The following is a 19,142-nucleotide window of genomic DNA, read 5'->3' on the forward strand; positions in this document are numbered from 1 at the left end:
GGGTATGTAGAGGTGCACTGGCAGCTGTGTGTTGTGACGCAGTGGTGGCCTGGCACGGTGAGGTGCGCTGGCAGCTGTGTGATGCAGTGGTGGTCGGGTATGTAGAGGTGCACTGGCAGCTGTGTGTTGTGACGCAGTGGTGGCCTGGCACGGTGAGGTGCGCTGGCAGCTGTGTGATGCAGTGGTGGTCGGGTATGTAGAGGTGCACTGGCAGCTGTGTGTTGTGACGCAGTGGTGGCCTGGCACGGTGAGGTGCGCTGGAGCTGTGTGATGCAGTGGTGGTCGGGTATGTAGAGGTGCACTGGCAGCTGTGTGTTGTGACGCAGTGGTGGCCTGGCACGGTGAGGTGCGCTGGAGCTGTGTGATGCAGTGGTGGTCGGGTATGTAGAGGTGCACTGGCAGCTGTGTGTTGTGACGCAGTGGTGGCCTGGCACGGTGAGGTGCGCTGGAGCTGTGTGATGCAGTGGTGGTCGGGTATGTAGAGGTGCACTGGCAGCTGTGTGTTGTGACGCAGTGGTGGCCTGGCACGGTGAGGTGCGCTGGAGCTGTGTGATGCAGTGGTGGTCGGGTATGTAGAGGTGCACTGGCAGCTGTGTGTTGTGACGCAGTGGTGGCCTGGCACGGTGAGGTGCGCTGGCAGCTGTGTGATGCAGTGGTGGTCGGGTATGTAGAGGTGCACTGGCAGCTGTGTGTTGTGACGCAGTGGTGGCCTGGCACGGTGAGGTGCGCTGGCAGCTGTGTGATGCAGTGGTGGTCGGGTATGTAGAGGTGCACTGGCAGCTGTGTGTTGTGACACAGTGGTGGCCTGGCACGGTGAGGTGCGCTGGCAGCTGTGTGATGCAGTGGTGGTCGGGTATGTAGAGGTGCACTGGCAGCTGTGTGTTGTGACGCAGTGGTGGCCTGGCACGGTGAGGTGCGCTGGCAGCTGTGTGATGCAGTGGTGGTCGGGTATGTAGAGGTGCACTGGCAGCTGTGTGTTGTGACGCAGTGGTGGCCTGGCACGGTGAGGTGCGCTGGCAGCTGTGTGATGCAGTGGTGGTCGGGTATGTAGAGGTGCACTGGCAGCTGTGTGTTGTGACGCAGTGGTGGCCTGGCACGGTGAGGTGCCCTGGCAGCTGTATGATGCAGTGGTGGCCTGGCACGGTGAGGTGCGCTTGCAGCTATATGACGCAGTGGTGGCCTGGTACGGTGAGGTGCGCTGGCAGCTGTGTGATGCACAGCTCAGTTGGTTTTGTCCAACTGAGCAATCTTGCTTTCATAAAATATACCAACATTTTAATGACTGATGATTAACATGCTGTAATACACAGTTCAAAATTAAAGGCTCAAATGCTGTACATGAGAGGTTAAGCTCCCCCTGGCGGTTTTACAAGGCGACGCCGGATAGTTAGTCACGTGACACACGTGAACCGCGTGATACCCCGGTGGGCGTGTCGCGGTATGCCGCGAAATACCTCACCCATTTTGAATGGCTGCATCTGTACGTTCAGAATCAAACCCGCAGCTGTTGTTTGACTTTATTTCTTGACTAATTACAACTGAGTGTCGCACGAGCAGTTACGTAAACTTGTCTGGTATATTTGAAAACAAATGCCGTTCTTCAATTAAAACTAACAGTACATTGTCAGGGACATTCAGTTCTATAAAAACAAGAGACAGACAAGAGAATATTTCTTCCTTTCATGTGGACTACGTGTTGACTTACTGGTCGGAATAATTGAAAAGTTCGGGTTCATAGCCGATGCAGTGCGTGCTAATTAGAACAGCAACGCTGAGTTCTCAGCACCGTACTGAGCCCAGGTGTTTTTCTAAAGCTGTCAGGTGCAGTTCATTTACATGAAGGAAATCTCTTACTGGGTGCAATTACAATGCAGTAAGTAGCACAGACTACTTAGGGAGCAGCCCGGTGCGTTTAAAAATGACCTGAGCCAGACAGGAGTCGAACCTACAATCTCCTGATTCGTAATCAGACGCGTTATCCATTGCACCACTGGACCTGGTGTGACACTGCAGGACTGTAACCCAGTGAGCTCAGCCCTGCAACTAGTAAAATATTACCCCCGGTCCATTCTTTTCCAAAAGTGAGAAACACCTGTTTTCTACATGTTGTCTGTTTTAAAACCATATCTCTTTAAACCAAACCAAGAGTTTGTCTTTTGCACTGCTATTCTGATTCATTTCGATTTCAAAGAAAAAAAAAACATTACCTTCCAAAGCATCATAAAATTGTCCCTTCTTCCAGACTCTACTTCTCTCTTGTAGTAGTACAGCAGACCTTTCCAGGTGAGCAGATCACAGAGTCCGAAATGAGCTTCCTCCATCAAGCAAAGTACCTGAACATGACTCTGTCATCATAAAAGCGCCCCTGTAATAAAGAAATTAAATCCGAAATCAAGAGGGCAGTTGCCTACTGAAATACAAGAAGTCATCAATTTTAACCTAGCAACACATTAAAGGCTGCATCTATACAAGTACGATTCTAGAAATGCTCACCAGATTACGTTTTAAGAAGGAACTGTGCCTCAGGTTCCGCCGAGATCTTAACTCGGATGGCAGGATTCAGAGTCCGGAGTGCGGACTGATGGCGCACGGAGGGTCCATATACTGTGGATCCCTCAGTGATCTTCCGCGTATTCAAACCGCCAGCGTGTGACTCCCCTGTCCCCGTGACCTCATTGCTCTGCTCTCTCCTCTGTGCAGCCGAGCCCGGCTCATGGTAAAGTGAAAAAAAATATGCCCTCAACGTGAGATTTAGTCTGGAGCGAGGATAGATGTTACCTTTTTATCATTGAACAGGATGTATGTGATGTGGCGATTAGGTTCAATTTTGTATCCTCTTTAAAAGATTAAGGACTGGGGTGAGCGTGATTTACCAGCTAAGAACCCGACGTGCGCACCGTTTAAGCTGCATAGACTCGGTCGTTTAACTCTTCTCCATTAGTAGGGTTAAGGTTAAAGAAAAAAACATTGCTGACTTATTTTTTTTTTTGCCAGCCGCTAGCGCTGATTAGCAAGGTTTGTATTTCATGTTTTGCAAGTTGCATCCATTTTAAGAAAAACAAGTCGCGTTAAAGACAGGAAATGAATACTTGCATTTAATTAAGTCTAGCTGTAGGCGGTTGTCCATAATGACCAGTACTGTTCAAGAAGACAGAACAAGGAAGGCACCGCTGGGATTCGAACCCAGGATCTCCTGTTTACTAGACAGGCACTTTAACCAACTAAGCCACAGCACCCCAGGAGTGTTGTCCTTTTGCAGCCACTTGGACACACCTTTAGAAAAACATTTTGTTAACAGGCATTCTGCCTCAGCCTAAACACCTATAGCTTGCAAAGCGCATGCTATTAGACAGGCACCTCTGCAAGACCTTAAGAGTCTCTTAAACTAGTGATAGTAAGGTGTTCCCAATGGGTGATGTTCGGCTTTCAAATCATCTCTCCGTGGAAGCGCCGAGATGCAGCTGTTTAAGGCTTAGAAGCAGCTGACTGTTTCACTACCTAGCTGATCACTGTCAGTCAGGGAGCTTAGAGGTGAAAAGCCTGTCTGAGAGACAATTCGCCGTCGATCAGTTCAATATGTTCCGTACCAGCTCGGCGCACCCGAGATCATCTTGGTAGCCGTGTAGCTCAGATGAGTGAGAGCTTGTGTGTATTTACCACCGTGATTGGATGCCGGCCCTTCTCAGGTCACAGTAAACCTTCTGCTCAAAAAAAGTGAGGTAAAACCTCACTCTGCACAGTAAAACCTAAAAAAGTGAGGTTTTATTTAATCTCTGACCAAGGGAAACGTTTCATTTTTTCAAAGAAATGTTTGTTAAAAAATAAAGTCATAGTTCCATGGGATTCAATCATAGACCGTGTGACATGGAAGTCAGGAACCTAACCCACTAAAGCACTACAGAAACATTATCGACAGACAATGTACAGCGTGTACTATTCTTGTGTTGTGGTACATGAATATAATTATATCGTTATTAATTTCAAATTTATAACTTTATTAACTTTATAAATTTATTAACGTTATTAATTAATTTCACGACGCACAGACAGAGCGTGGGGAGCTGCCGCCTGCAAACACGGCTCCAGGCAGGACTCCGCTCTGCAGGAGCCGCAGAGCAGAGGAGATGGGGGCAGCTTAGCTCCTGTGCAGAGACCTGAGCTGTTGTTGCTGCGGACGCTGTCTTTTCTGCACTCGGGGTAGGAGTGAATGTTGAGTTGCCCTTAGAAATGAAGCAAAGCACTTCAACGGCACGGGTGTGTGTGTGTGCGCCCTGGTGATTCTGGGAGACAGATCGAACCTGGGCTAAAAGAGAGGGGGCTTAGCCCTCTTCCATTTGCTACTTCAAAGTTGTACAACCCATTTGTATCTGCTAGGCGGCGCAGTCGTCGTGCACAAAGAACGCTTTGAAAAGCGTCAAAGGCAAGTCATTCTGAGTTGGTCGTTTGTGTTTTCCGTTCAGACGCGAAATGCTGAAATGATCTCTCGGCTCCTCGGTTGTCATTTCTGCTCCGTAAAGGAATCACAGCACGCGTCGGCTTCCAGCACGGTGGGTCAGGACACGATGCCGGGGGGTCGGAGAGAGCGATGTCTTCCTCGTTAGTATAGGACCTGTCACCTGTCCCCACCTGTCACGCGGGAGCAAGGGGTACATCAGGACGCGCATTGAAGTGAAAGCAGGATGCGCTGCGACATGCACTGTGCAGATCCTGCCACACTAAGAGGTGAGTGGGTCTGTTCGATCACAGCGCTAGGCGAATCCCCAATCCCCTTTTGTGCGTGGCGACAAAAGAAATCTGTTTGTTTTTCGCCCGGTTTCGAACTGGGGACCTTTCGCGTGTGAGGCGAACGTGATAACCACTACACTACGGAAACTGTGGTAAGACATGCCCAGCGGCCCAGTGCTGAGCTTCGCCAATGCGATTCAGCTGCTTCCAGTGCCTTTATTGGAGTGCGCTGATGGACCGTGCTCTCTCTCCAGAGACCAGCACGCCTCTCATGGACGGAGCAGGAAAGGCGGCGTCACATTCTACAGCCCTCTCCACGCAATCGACGAAATCGGGCTACTGACGTGGAGAAAATCGCCTCTCCAGAAAGTGCAAATATCATCTTGGAGAGTATAAATCCTATTGCCGAAGGTCAGCCCTGTCTACCAGAGTAACCCTCCCACCTCCTGCAGCGATGGTCAGCTGGTCTCACACGCGAGAAGTTTCGGCTGGAAACAAGCGCCCCCTCTTCTCGCACGTTTTGCACGTTCGAGTAGTTTTAATGCGGCTCCTTCGTACACGGTGCTGATCTTTTGGAAAGCAGGAGGCAAAACTGACACGTTCCCATACCAGGAGTCGAACCAGGGCCGCCTGGGTGAAAACCAGGAATCCTAACCACTAGACCATATGGCAGCGAACAACCCTGCTGTTCCCGGCATCATGCAAGCAAACTACATAAATATGAGAAAACACGCAAGAGAGTTGTCACTCAGAGTGTCGAAGGGTCGATGTATACTGGGACTCAGTTGAAATGCAACGTCAGGACTTTTCCGTTTATGTCACACGAAGAGAGCACAGCCTTTTCCGCCCTGCCACGTGTGTATCGGTAACTCGACGTGATCGTATAGTGGTCAGTACTTTGCGTTGTGGCCGCAACAACCCTGGTTCAAATCTGGGTCACGGCAGAATAGGGGTGTTTGCTTTTACTACTTGCATGAATGAAGGCAAAAAAAAGCCAATCGATGTGAACGAACGGCGCTTTACAGAGGAGTACTGCCTGACTGGATCGTTGATGAACGACAGAGGCCACTCCGACCTCTTCTCGGGGTTTCTTCAATGACTTACTAAGGATCTTCTTCACATTCGCCCATGCAGGGGAAGCCAGTTACACCATAGCAAACGCAGGAAAGTGCATTTCATGCAGAGACCAGGAGGGACCTGTTTACACCAAGAGTGGTCGGAGTATGGAACAATGCGCCCAGCCCTGTTGCTGGAGTCGATTCTTGATTAGATCTTGGGCTCACTAAGAGGCCCCCGCTGGGTACTAATCTTTCTGTTGTTCTCGCAGGTGTTGCGCTGCTTTTGAGCCGACAGAGCTCGTCTTGGTCTGTCGGGACAGCCCAATTGCAAATGATCGGCTCCAGGTACAGAAAAAACGTGCGTTTGGTACAAGAGTGCATGAAGGCACCGGAAATACATTGGGAACAAATGACTGGTGGTTCAAGACCTCTGTGAAGTGCAGGAGCGTGCAAGAAGAGGCTGTTTGCACCCGGTCTCGAACCTGGGACCTTTCACATGTTAGGCAAACGTGATAACCACTACACTACGGAAACCTGTAGGGTTTGTTGCTGGTGTATCGCTTGCGTTTCGGGCTGAGAAAGGGACGCGTCATTTTAGGCAGGGGGCGCTGGAGAGAGGAACAAAGGGAGCGATGAAACAAAATGCCGAAACCCGGGATCGAGCCAAGGACCTTTAGAACATACTCTCACGAATCGTTAGAATATGTGCGTTTGATCATCAATTGCGTAACAACCACATTCGTTCGACTTGAGCCATCAAGCTCATAGTTTTCAAATCTTGAAAGCTGTCATTGAGCACATCATAGTCTGCAGTACGCCCCGTAACTTGCGTACTTCAACAGAAAGAAGAGCAGACAGCTCCATAAATATGCGAGGCGCAGAGAGTGCAAGGCGAGCCGCACACGTTTCGGTGGCTGAGAGAGGGCAGTTTTTGCTTCTGCATTTCCCAAGTAAGGACGCATGACAACAAGCGATCGCGGTGCTCATTTACGACATAGTGGTGATGAGTTTTCAGTACGTGTTCTTTTGAACGAGCAATGAGGTTGCTGCCTTGGACAGCTGACTGCACGCTCTCATTGTGCCACGTGATGAGTATTCACCAGGCTCGTTCAGTCATTAGTCACATTCCATTGTTTGCCATAAGCAGATGCTGCAAGGTGATGTGGATATCAGTTCCCAGTCTTGTGGACGAGGACAGAAAGAGCACACAAGGGCTCAGCCGGGAGTTGAACCCGGGACCTCCCACACCCTAAGCGAGAATCATACCCCTAAACCAATGAGCCACAGCAGCACTTTCTATTTTATCCTGTCAGCGAGCTTGAGGATGGGGGAGAGGCGTCATTCGCTCGTCCAGTCAGACCTTCATCAATAAGTCAAGAAAGCCGCAATTACACGACTGCCTTGCAGACGAAGGGCAGTGAACTGCACCCGGTAAGAGGGGAACAAGCGGCACTAGGCGACACTGAGGCATGAGCCCCAGCAAGGGGGGTTAGCTTGCATGGTACAGCGCTCGCTTTGCATGCGAGAGGTAGCGGGATCGTTTCCCACGTCCTCCAGGTGTGTGCTTAGAGCTTGATGTGCCGAAAGGTGTCCTTTAGCCTGTGGTCACACCTTGCATGGAGAGCGTCATGCAGCTGTCAATCATTTCGCAGCCACGCCCCCTCTTCATCTTCTCTCTGCCTTAAGCGTCTCCGCCACTCTCTCTTGACATTTCATGTCAGCATGTCAGAAGTCCGAGTGATGTTTTTAATGGCTGAGTGAGGGCACGATGCTGAAGCAGAGAGGCCACTTCAGCCAGAGAGACTTGTGCTAGGTGAGATCTGAAAAACGGACTCGCAACAGAAACAGACCAAAAAAGTATCGGTGAGATCAAAAGGCAAATGCAACATCCAGCAGAGGGCGTCTAAAGATTAGGGAACGGGCGACTGAAATCCATATGAGGCAAACTTTCCGGCTGTGCACTGCAGCTGGCCTCGTTGGCGTAGTTGGTAGCGTGTCAGTCTCTTCATCTGAAGGTCCTGAGTTTGATCCTCACACGGGGCAGGGCTGCTTCCTCTCTTGCTCTTTTCAAACACTTGCGGCAACTGTTCGCTCATAACCACGTCTGGAATGCGTGACCTTTACACGGGGGAGAAGCAACGCCGCATCCCTTTTCTAAAGAACATTCACATTCAGAAATAAGTCAAGAAATTTGCCATTACTTTTGCTGTCAGCCTGCCCATGTTGCCAAAGAAAGATTCACTCGGCGTCAACATGACAGAACAGCGATCACTTGAAAACACTGTTCCACACTCCGTAAGCAAGAACTTCAGTGTTTGCAGTCACCCGATATGCCGATAGTCAAAGGAGCACAAAACACGAAACGTCAAAAGACAAGATGAGTTGATGGAAAGAGCGTTGAATTGATGAGCACAAAAGTTCAGCTCGTACAATAGGCAACGAAGGTCCCGGCGTCATCATCGCACTTGAAAGGACTGCCTTGCAGACTAAGGGCAGTGGGAGGTTGCTGTTTTGAGATGGAGGCATTGGGATGGTGGGCCGAGATCTATTCTTCTTAAGGAATTCTTCATCGTGAAAGATCGGTCCACAGATCATCCAAAGAACTTACAATTTTTTTTGACTCAGGGAATCACGTCTTGAAAATACGGCTTGGACGCGTAACGGCATTCTATCCAACTATCCAACTGCAGGACTTGAGGGTTTTTTGTGCTTTGTTCTGTTTTCGTTGACATCGCATTCGTAAGAGCGTCAAAAAAAGGCAATTCCAGCATCTAACACGAATAAAAGGGCTATTGAAACTGCAGGGCTGCGCAGCTTCTAAAATCCTTGCACACAATTCTCCGTTATTGTTACTTCCTTCTTTCTGTCTAACAAAGTTCCCTTTTCCTGACCGGACGGGGAGACTATCATTCCAACTTGAAGCCAGCCTTAAGTTCTCCGAGGCGCATTTGTCTGCTAGCATGCATTTTGTGAAATTTTTTTTTGTTGTTGTTAAACCGAAAGCGACTTTGAAAAAGGGTTCCGCCGCCGCCCGGCACTCTATGTTAGACTGTATCAAGAAGGCAGCGCGTGCTGCAGCCGTGGCCGAGTGGTTAGGGCGATGGATTAGAAAGCCGTCGGGGTCTCCCCGCGAAGCTTCAAGTCCTGCCGCCTACGGTGTCGTCGTGTGTCTGCGCAACAAAGGAAAAGCACCCGTTTCGCTTTTCCCGCGACTTTTAAAACACGAATGATCTGGATTTCTAAATGAATGGCTCTTAAAATGTGATCTGATCTTCATCTGACGCATAATAATAAATAAAGACAGTCTTGTTTAACAAACAACACACAACATTTTACATTGTCAATTCAGTTCAAATCAATGTATTTCTATATAGCGCCTTTCACAACAAGGTTGTCCCAAGGCACTTAACAATGCAAGTTGTTAAGAGCCTTGTGTCTAATATGCCGCCTAGGTTACGTGCTGTCTCTTTGAGGCAAATGTTTAAATCCTCTGAGTTAAGTGCTGAAGTTATAGTAGTCCTATCAGTATTGTTGCCTCCGATCAACAGATCCTCAGTTTTCTCAGAGTTGAGTAACAAAAAGTTTTCACACATCCAAGTCTTTCCTTCATTAATGCATTTAACTAAAGTGATAATAGAAGAGTTGTCGTTTGGTGTAAACAAAATGTTTATTTGAGTGTCATCAGCATATGAATGGAAGTTCATATTATTTTTTCGTATTATCCTACCTAGCAGCAGCATGTAGAGAGAGAGAGCAATATTGGTCCCGGCACTGATCCGTCTGGTACCCCAAATTGAACTGGTGACGTTGATGAAGCAGTACAATTATTAGATATTTGAACATAATGAAAACGATGAGTAAAATGTGAAGTAAACCACTGAAGGACGGTTCCAGATAAGCCAACCTCAAACTCAAGCCTGTGTAACAAAACAGAGAGGTCAACCGTGTCAAAGGCAGCTCTAAGATCTAGAAGCACAAGCACTGTTGCATTCCCTGCATCAGTAGCTAAGAGAATATCATTTACGACTCTCGTTAATGCAGTTTCAGAAACCAGACTGAAATTTCTCAATTATATTATTTGAATCCAGATACGATTGACGTTGGGCAACAACTATTCTCTCAAGACTTTTAGATTGAAATGGGACCTTTGAGACAGGCCTGTAGTTGTTAAGAACTTGTGGATCCAAATTTGACTTCTTAAGGAGCGGTCTAACAACTGCTACCTTAAATTGATCAGGTACAACGCCTGACGCAAGCGATGCATTCATCATACTAATTATAGGTCCTGCCAGTCCTTCGAGGGAATCTTTGACTAGCTGAGTGGGGATGGGATCTAGCGAACAGGTGGTTGACTTTGTCTTACGTCTGTGTTCATGAGTCCACCATAAGAAGAAATCTGAACAGGAGTGGTGATCATCCGAGGTCACCACGGAGGAAACCACTGATCTCCCCAACAAAAAAACCACCACTGCCCCTCTCAAGTTTGCTAAAGACCACATGGATGTTCCACAGCAACTCCTGGAACAATGTTCTGTGGACAGACGTGACAAAAGTTGAACTTGTTGGTAAATGTGCACAGCGTTATGTTTGGAGATAACAAAACACTGCATACCAACTCCAAAACCTCATCCCACCTGGGAAGCATGGCGGAGGCTGTAGGGCTTGCAATCATCGAGGGACCGATGAATTCCAAGATGTATCAGGAAATTCTACAGCAGAATTTCAGGGTGTCTGCCTGTGATCTAAAACTCGAAAGACGCTGGGTCATGCAGCATGACAAAAACAAAGGAGTACATCAACAACAGAGTGGCTGAAACAGAAGAAATTCCGTATTTTGGGATGGCCAAGTAAGAGTCCTGACCCCAATCCCATTGAAGTGCTGTGGCATGATCTGAAGCAGGCCGTTCAGCGCAAGACATCCCAAAAATATACATGAACTGAAAGTTTTGCATAGAGGAATAGGCCAAAATACCTCCTAACCGCTGCTCAGGTCTGACCAGCCGCTACAGAAAGTGGGGGTTGAGGTTTTTGTCAATAAAGGAGGTTCCACTAGCTCCTTAATATAAGGGTTCACGTACTTTTTCCATCAATGACCTTGATTGTTTAAAACATTTGTTAAAACAGCAATGTCAAATGTTGGGCGTGTGTTGTTTGTTAAATCAGACTCTCTTTATTGATTATTATGACTAAGATAAAGATAAGATCACATGTTAGGAGCCATTCATGCAGAAATCCACATCATTCCGAAGGGCTGTTTACAAAAGTTTTTCTCCCAACTGTATGTGAGAGAAAAGCAGAGACGCTCACTGAGTAAGGTGGGGTTGCAGCTTCGCAAATTGCAAGGACATTTGTACTCTCAAAAGGGGACAGGAGCAACCCAGATGGGACTCGAACCCACAATCCCTGGCTTAGAGTGCCAGTGCCTTAGCCATTAGGCCACTGGGTGAGGTTGATCACGCTGATGAAGAGCCAGTTTTTTTTTCCTTTGCTTTTTCAAAGGGATCCCCAAAAATAAGGGAAGTTAGGCAGCAGAAGGTTTACTGTGACCTGAGAAGGACCGGCATCCAATCACGGTGGTACACACACACACGCTCTCGCTCATCTGAGCTACACGGCTACCAAGATGATCTCAGGTGCGCCGAGCTGGTACGGAACATATTGAACTGATCGACGGCGAATTGTCTCTCAGACAGGCTTTTCACCTCTGAGCTCCCTGACTGACAGTGATCAGCTAGGTAGTGAAACAGTCAGCTGCTTCTAAGCCTTAAACAGCTGCATCTCGGCGCTTCCAAGGAGAGATGATTTGAAAGCCGAACATCGCCCATTGGGAACACCTTACTATCACTAGTTTAAGAGACTCTTAAGGTCTTGCAGAGGTGCCTGTCTAATAGCATGCGCTTTTCAAGCTATAGGTGTTTAGGCTGAGGCAGAATGCCTGTTAACAAAATGTTTTTCTAAAGGGGCCTCGCACTCTTTTCCAAGCAATGGTCACCATCCCCACCGAGTGTCACAATGTAGTCATGTCCTAGGACGTCACCTGTTAGTCTCCATTTGTCTGCCACCAACACTTTCGGTTACGGGGTCACAACCGCACCCCGGAGAGCAGAGGAGCCGTTGGCGTTCTGGTGGCGCAGATTGGGCTGAAGGTGGGGCGCTTGAATCTCGCTGTTGGAGGCCGTCTGAAACTGACCCAAGCCTTTCCCTTGAATTAAATGTAAATAAGAAATGAACACCAGATGCACATGGAATCAATCACGTGTTTCCTTTGAGCCGTTTCAAAGACTGCTCCAGAGTTTACCTTGCACAGATGCGCAAAGATTAATGATGGGGGTGCATGCTTCCAGGCGCCTTACAACTGTAGGGACTGATTAGAGACAATTCGTAGCGTGTGTTCGTTTCCATATACGCCCCGTGTTGCAATGGTAGGATGAAGTCAAATACGGCTTGGACGTGTAACGGCATTCTATCCAACTGCAGGGCTTGAGGGTTTTTTTGTGCTTTGTTCTGTTTTCGTTGACATCGCATTCGTAAGAGCGTCAAAAATAGGCAATTCCAGCATCTAACACGAATAAAAGGGCTATTGAAACTGCAGGGCTGCGCAGCTTCTAAAATCCTTGCACACAATTCTCCGTTATTGTTACTTCCTTCTTTCTGTCTAACAAAGTTCCCTTTTCCTAACCGGACGGGGAGACTTTATCATTCCAACTTGAAGCCAGCCTTAAGTCCTCTGAGGCGCATTTGTCTGCTAGCATGATTTTGTGAAAGTTCAAATTCGGACAAACACAATCTGTGGCGTTTAGCGTGACATAGTCTTGCAGGCATCGTGCTGTCTCACTGCAATACTATACCGCTGGAGGAAACAGTCCATCTGGCCATGAAACTCATTTGAACGTCTAGCTACAGCAACTAACAATATCATGATTTATTCAGGATGTGTGGAATCAGAACGTCCCGGAGACAGCTTCCGAAATCGTGATCATTCTCTGGTGGTGTCCTGCTGGGATCCTGTGGGCGTGTGTTGGTGGTATAGTGGTGAGCATGCAAAAGCCACTGCATTGGCCAGGAATCGAACCCGAGCCTCTTACTTGGCAGGCAAGAATTCTTCCACTGAACCACCAATGCTCAATACCTGTACCTTCAAAAAAGACGCTTTTTTGGTGCTCTGTTCAAAAAGCGTCGACATCTGTTTCCAGCTGCAAAATGCCATCCGCGGACGCTGAAGAATTTATTTATTTAGACACTGCTCAGAATCCCCTGTAAGATTCTCCCTCAGTTCCTTTGAGCAGTGTTTTACCTCTTTCAAAAGGCTTCACTTTCCAAGTCACATTCCAAGGCTCATCGAACCCGGGCTGTTTCCTCCAGCGGTATAGTATTGCAGTGAGACAGCACGATGCCTGCAAGACTATGTCACTCTAAACGCCACAGATTGTGTTTGTCCGTTCGTGTCAGTCGTCGTGCAACCACGGGAAGTGGGACACAAACATGCTGCAATGCTTTCAGGACGTTAGGATTTGTTTATGCAACATCCGAGAAGAGTACTTGTGGCTTGAATGTGAACTGTACGTGCCCGCCCCCTTTCCTCTGTAGTGCATGAGTTCCTCCCGGCATGCCCTTCGTCATTGTTCTGTCATCTTGTATTTAAAGGGTTGTATTCCTGCTGCTGAAAATAAGCAACGGTTTTCTCACAACGGCCTTTGTTTCCGACGTTGCCCTTGTCTGTCATGAAATTCTTCAAAACCTCAAGCTAGAAGAAGAAGACGACAAATATGAAGCGTTACAGCAACGACATGCCATGAGACGATTGATAACGATTTCCGTAGGATCCCCGCGGTTTCCTGGCAACCGTCAGCTTTGCGCAGTGGCAGTATCGTAGCCTGTGAGGTTTAGCCGAGGCGCGATTATTACTAGTTGAAAACTTTTCCCAATACCCCCCTTCCGCCGGTTTGCAATACAATCGGCGAAAGCAATTTTTGACAGTCTCGTCAGAGACTGAGCAAGGTGTTTAAAGACAGATTTTGTCATGGTGACATCATGATAGAAAGAAACGAGCTTGTTACGTTTCAACAGAAACGCTCTTTAGCTCTTTCAGCGTTATGCAGAGAACAGCGTCTGTCGAGATCACTTTTGAGTCAGCGCGAAACGCCGTGTGCTGTCAGTTTGATTTCATATTGCTCGTAGCGGCCCCCGGCTTTTGTCTGTCAAACGTTAGGTTGCGCTTCTTCATGCTGCATCGTCGGCATGAGTGGAGCTTTATAAACGTCTGTACTTACTGCGCCCCATAAGAAATCGTTTGTCCCCGTTCAAAAGAGATTGTGCGATGTCCTGCAGCATACCTTTGACAGTTTGAAAAGAGGAATTTATTCTGCTTCCTGTGCGTGCAGTAGTTACAAAGTTGAACGCCTTTACACGATCTGCTGCAGTTTTCAGTGGGCGGGCTTTGTCAAATGGCTTGGAAAAACGCACTGTGTTTCGGCTCGGGAAACATCATGAGCAGTGTCCTGCATGTTTTCTGTGTATAGCTGTCTTTTAACGCATACAGAATTCATTCGAAATCATTGATTTCTCCAATTAACAAGGGTCCCTTAAAGGATGAGTCAAAGTAACGTCTAATCGGATTAGTTTCCTTAGAGCTGGTTCAGAGTTTGCTCAAGAGTTTACCTTTCACAGATGCGCAAAGAAGAATGTTGGGGGTGCACGCTTCAAAGCGCCTTACAGCTGTAGGGAGTGATTCGAGACGATTCATGGCGTGTGCTCGTTCCCATATACCGTACGCCCCGGGGTGCAGTGCTAGGATGACATACAATACCGCTTGGGCACGTAACGGCGTTATATGCAAGTGCGGGACGTGAGGGTTTTCGTTTGTTCGTTTTGTTTTGCTCTGCTTTGCTTTGTTTCGTGGTCAAGAGGCGTAAGGTAAGTCGTAATCCAGGGAGAACACTGGTGGCAAACAGTCCGAGGTGAGAGGCGAGGTCCAAAGTCGAAAAGGCAGAAGGGGAGTCCAATATCCAGAATAAACGAGGTAATGGAAAAACGCCAGGTAGAGCTCTCAAGGAGTAGACTCAATACCGAGCAGCGGGAAGCAGGTAAAGATGGTAAAAATAGCACTGCGTACCGCACGGTGGAGTGTGTGCAGGTGGGTTAACTCGTGCGGCGGCGTTTGTTAATAATCACCCACTGCTGGTGCTGATTAGATCGCTTATGAGTTGGTCTTAACTGCCTGGCGGTCATGACAAGCTCCTCTTTAAGCTGTGGTTTAGTTTTGCATTCATGTGTTTCTAGAGCAGTTATTTATAGGGGTGGGTGGGTCTTTCACAGAGGCTCAGGACAAATCCCCCACATGAAATTTTACTGTGTGCGTTCAGACAGTCACAGGTCAAGAGCCAGGCAGGAGGACAGTGGACAGAAGAGCCAACGAACTAAAAATAAAAGAACGAATATGAAAAAGCCACCATCTTTTTCTTTTTGACATTTTCCGACTTTCATGCAAGCCAGGACAAAGTTGCTCGTACAGATGCAGCCATTCAAAGTAAGCGGTACAGACACGTACCGCAGGTAAGATGACACGCGATACCGGGGTGCGTGATTGGTTGACCGACAGGGGCACTCGTGGTCCGTTGGTCTGTCGTAGAAAGACTTACTGTAAACGTCTTTACTGTGCCCGTTGTAGATATTGAATTTTACCACTGAAGGGAAATCTTAGTAGCTGAGCATAAAAAGAATAGGAGCATACTGTAACGCGTGTGAAGGCCATAAACGATATTAATTTTGGAACGTAAACATACAGTATATAGCTGGTCTTGGTACTTTAAAGAAAAAAATACACACCAGTATTCCATTTCTCCCTAAACATTGTAAGCTTCGAAGTCTTTAACTAACGTGATACCGGAGTCAACAAGCATACTTTTAGAATTTGATTAAAAGGGAATATAATATGGAATCGCGTATCTAAAGAATTTAATAACGGTATGATTATATCCGTGTACTGCGGCAGAGCTATGTAGGGCTGTTTCGCCTGCCTGATCATGCGAGCTTTCTTGTAGCCTACTGGTCTAGGTGCGTGACTACCAACTGGCAGGTTGTGTGTTTGAATCCAGCTGCTGCTGGACTTTTCATTTTTATTTATTTATTTTTTAATCGCGTAACATAAACATATTACCGTATGCAAACTGTACTGTATACAGTATGTATATGTATATTTAATGTCTTAACTGTGCCCGTTTAATTGAATTAAAAAAAAAATTATTTAACACGAACATTAAGCTGTTTACATCTTCCGCCTGAGAACAGTCACCCGTTGCTACCCAACGCAGAATGGTGATTGGCTGACACCATCTGACACCCCTCTGATTGGAGAAAAAAGACGTGCTGGTGTGCTATACCAGGAAGAGGATTTCTTTCTATTCAAAACGTGTATTTTAAAAGTTTAAGAAGTAAAAACCTTACAGCGTACACAGATTTCTAAACTGATCAGGATCGTTATCTTTGTCTTATGCATAATAATGTTCACCGCTCTGTCCAGCAAATTAATAATAAACTTTATTTTATATAGCTTTTTAAACGAATAAGTAATTAGATTGCTCATAAACCTAATCACTTGCTTTTTCTTTTTATTTAGGCTCAGATTTCAACTATAGATCGTATTATTAATAACCATAATAACAACCAACCAACAAAAACAACCATATAAACATAATACCAACCAAAAACATAGATAACAACCACAATACAAAATCAAATAATCAAACCATTTTACACTCGCAAAGTCCTCCAATTATCATAATCCCGCCCCTTATGCAAAACCAAACCTTCCTCCCATCCCAGTTTATCCTGTTTATCATAAACAAAATCCACCTCAATTTTCAACATAAAGCATTACACAAAATCAATACCTCAACACTCCATACTCAACAACGATAATTCACAAACAGCCAGAACATGTAACTACACATTCCCAAACATACCTACTTTCCATAGCCCCGCCCCTTATGCAAAACCAACATCCCTCCCCTGTTCTCTCTTTCCCCTGGCGGTTGTAATTGTTTTTATTTTCAAATAAATTTTAGCAAAGTCATGTATTTTAAAAATCTTAAGATTTTTCTATTTATGTCTTTATTTAGTGGTTTCATTAGTGACAAAGGCTAAACTTTCTTGGAAAAATGTCTTTTATGTAAACCATGTTTGCTATTAATTCATTCAGGGCTAAAATATGTTCATTGTCTTCTAATGAAAGAAGGGTTCCTTTCGCCGTAGTCGGGAGCCTAGCCTTTAACTAGTAAGTACTGTATTTACTGGGTTTTTGAGGGGGTGTCTTTCGCTGGAAATCTCGCCTCCTACTTTGAAAATACCCGTGAAACCGGTTCAATTCGTCACAGCCAGCACTCCTGCAGAGAGTTGGGTTGTACAGTACTTGCAGTGTATACAGTACACGCGTTATGCTCTTCGTTAATGTCTGTGAAGTTTTATTTAATCTCTGAGCCATACTGATTCTTCTGGAAGCACACCAGTATTCCACTTTCTCCCTAAACATTTTTAGGATCAGAGTCTTACATGTGGTTATTTCGAAAACGTTTGTACGTGCTCCTTCTTACCATGTTACTGTTTACCGTTACTGACCATATTAAGTTTAAGTGCCTGTGGGCACTTTTCCTGTCCGTGGGGGGTGGACCGTCTTTCATTAGAAGGTTAGTCTGTTCTACTCTGAGAATGTAGAGGGGGTGGGAAGTGCCCGCGGTCATTTAATTAGTATTAAAATCTTAGTTATCTTTCTAGTTCACAGGTTTACATGCATAATTTAATTTTGAAAGCCACTGAGACATCAGGTACTACTGTTGTATTTATGAAAAAGAAACAAAACAAAAAACATACTAACAACTGTGCCATCCTACTCCTTAGTTAATACATTTTATTATTCATAAACAGTTAACATTGTTAGCAAAATATTTTGAATTATATTTAACCCTATTTTTTTCTTTAGTTTTGTATTTAACTTATTATATGATAGTCAGACTTAATGTATATTAATGTATATTTGAACAATGAAAATATATTTTTACAAGATTTTACATTAAGCACTTAAAATTAATATGGTTAATAATAGTAAACTGTAACATGCTGTAACAAGATCGGTTAAACTTCGAAGAAAATCCTTTCAGAGAAAATGTTTCAGGTGTGAAGAACAAACCTGTTCCCCCACACCCTGCCCCTACTACCATTAGAATATACACAAACATTTTAGCGTTTCATTCTGAGCAGAAGACCCTCACACCTGAAGAGTGCTGGCTGTGACGAATTAAACCGGTTTTACAGGTTTCAATCACAGATTGTGACTCAGTAAAGTAACACACAGCGCCACTGGATTTGATAATACTGTACCTAACCAAAATCCGCAATATGGAAACAGAACCTGTGTAATTGTTGATAGATGATGTACTCGTAACATTTTTTCAAGACGAACTACAACATTTAAAAAATGACTTGTATGTACTTGATATCTCTAATCAATCCACGGGTTCCAGCACAAAACGAAACTAAAACGCATACCGTTTCGCGCTTCTTATTAGTTGCTCAAAAGTAATTTGACCGTATGAAATGCATAATATAAACCTAGAAACATATACGTGAGCAGTACTTAAGCACTGTAGTATCGGTGTTAAGACATACCTCTCAAATACTGTAAATCAAGTTAAAAATATCTCAAGACCGATTCTGGTCGTAATGAAACCATGTTTCGTGTATGTTTTCTTTTTCATCTTCAAATAACTCATTTCTAAATACCTTTTTCACTGTTAACATCTTGTAGCAACTTTGCGACAAAATATACACTCTGACAGTTCATCCTGCTACCAACATTAAATAAAACAAATCTTAAGATTTCTATATTTATGTCTTTATTTAGTGGTTTCATTCGAAGCTTTAGGGAGAAATGGAATACTGGTGTGTATTTTTTTCTTTAAAGTACCGAGACCAGCCATATACTGTATGTTTATGTTAAGATTTCCCTTCAGTGGTAAAATTAGATATGAATATTCAATACTTAAACGGGCACAGTTAAGACATTAAATAAACATATACATATTGTATACAGTACAGTTTGCATACGGTAATATGTTTATGTTACGCGATTAAAAAATAAATAAATAAAACTGGAAGGTCCAGCACCACCATTATGTTTATATGGTTGTTTTTGTTGGTTGGTTGTTATTATGGTTATTAATAATACGATCTATAGTTGAAATCTGAGCCTAAATAAAAAGAAAAAGCAAGTGATTAGGTTTATGAGCAATCTAATTACTTATTTGTTTAAAACGCTATATAAAATAAAGTTTATTATTAATTTGCTGGACAGAGCGGTGAACATTA

General features: G+C 45.3%; 3 non-coding genes across 3 annotated transcripts; 1 reads left to right on the top strand and 2 right to left on the bottom strand.

Annotated features, from left to right (window-relative positions):
- Window positions 1–3,162: 3,162 nt before the first annotated feature.
- Window positions 3,163–3,236, bottom strand: trnat-agu (transfer RNA threonine (anticodon AGU)). The gene has a single exon. It is a non-coding gene; the product is annotated as a tRNA-Thr (tRNA).
- Window positions 3,237–5,325: 2,089 nt separating this feature from the next.
- Window positions 5,326–5,397, bottom strand: trnae-uuc (transfer RNA glutamic acid (anticodon UUC)). The gene has a single exon. It is a non-coding gene; the product is annotated as a tRNA-Glu (tRNA).
- An 8,233-nt stretch (window positions 5,398–13,630) lies between these two features.
- On the top strand, window positions 13,631–13,772 carry LOC138228258 (U4 spliceosomal RNA). The gene has a single exon (XR_011185344.1). It is a non-coding gene; the product is annotated as a U4 spliceosomal RNA (small nuclear RNA).
- The last annotated feature ends 5,370 nt before the right edge of the window (window positions 13,773–19,142 follow it).

This window comes from Lepisosteus oculatus, unplaced genomic scaffold (assembly GCF_040954835.1).
Source record: "Lepisosteus oculatus isolate fLepOcu1 unplaced genomic scaffold, fLepOcu1.hap2 HAP2_SCAFFOLD_40, whole genome shotgun sequence".
Classification (NCBI taxonomy): Eukaryota; Metazoa; Chordata; class Actinopteri; order Semionotiformes; family Lepisosteidae; genus Lepisosteus; species Lepisosteus oculatus.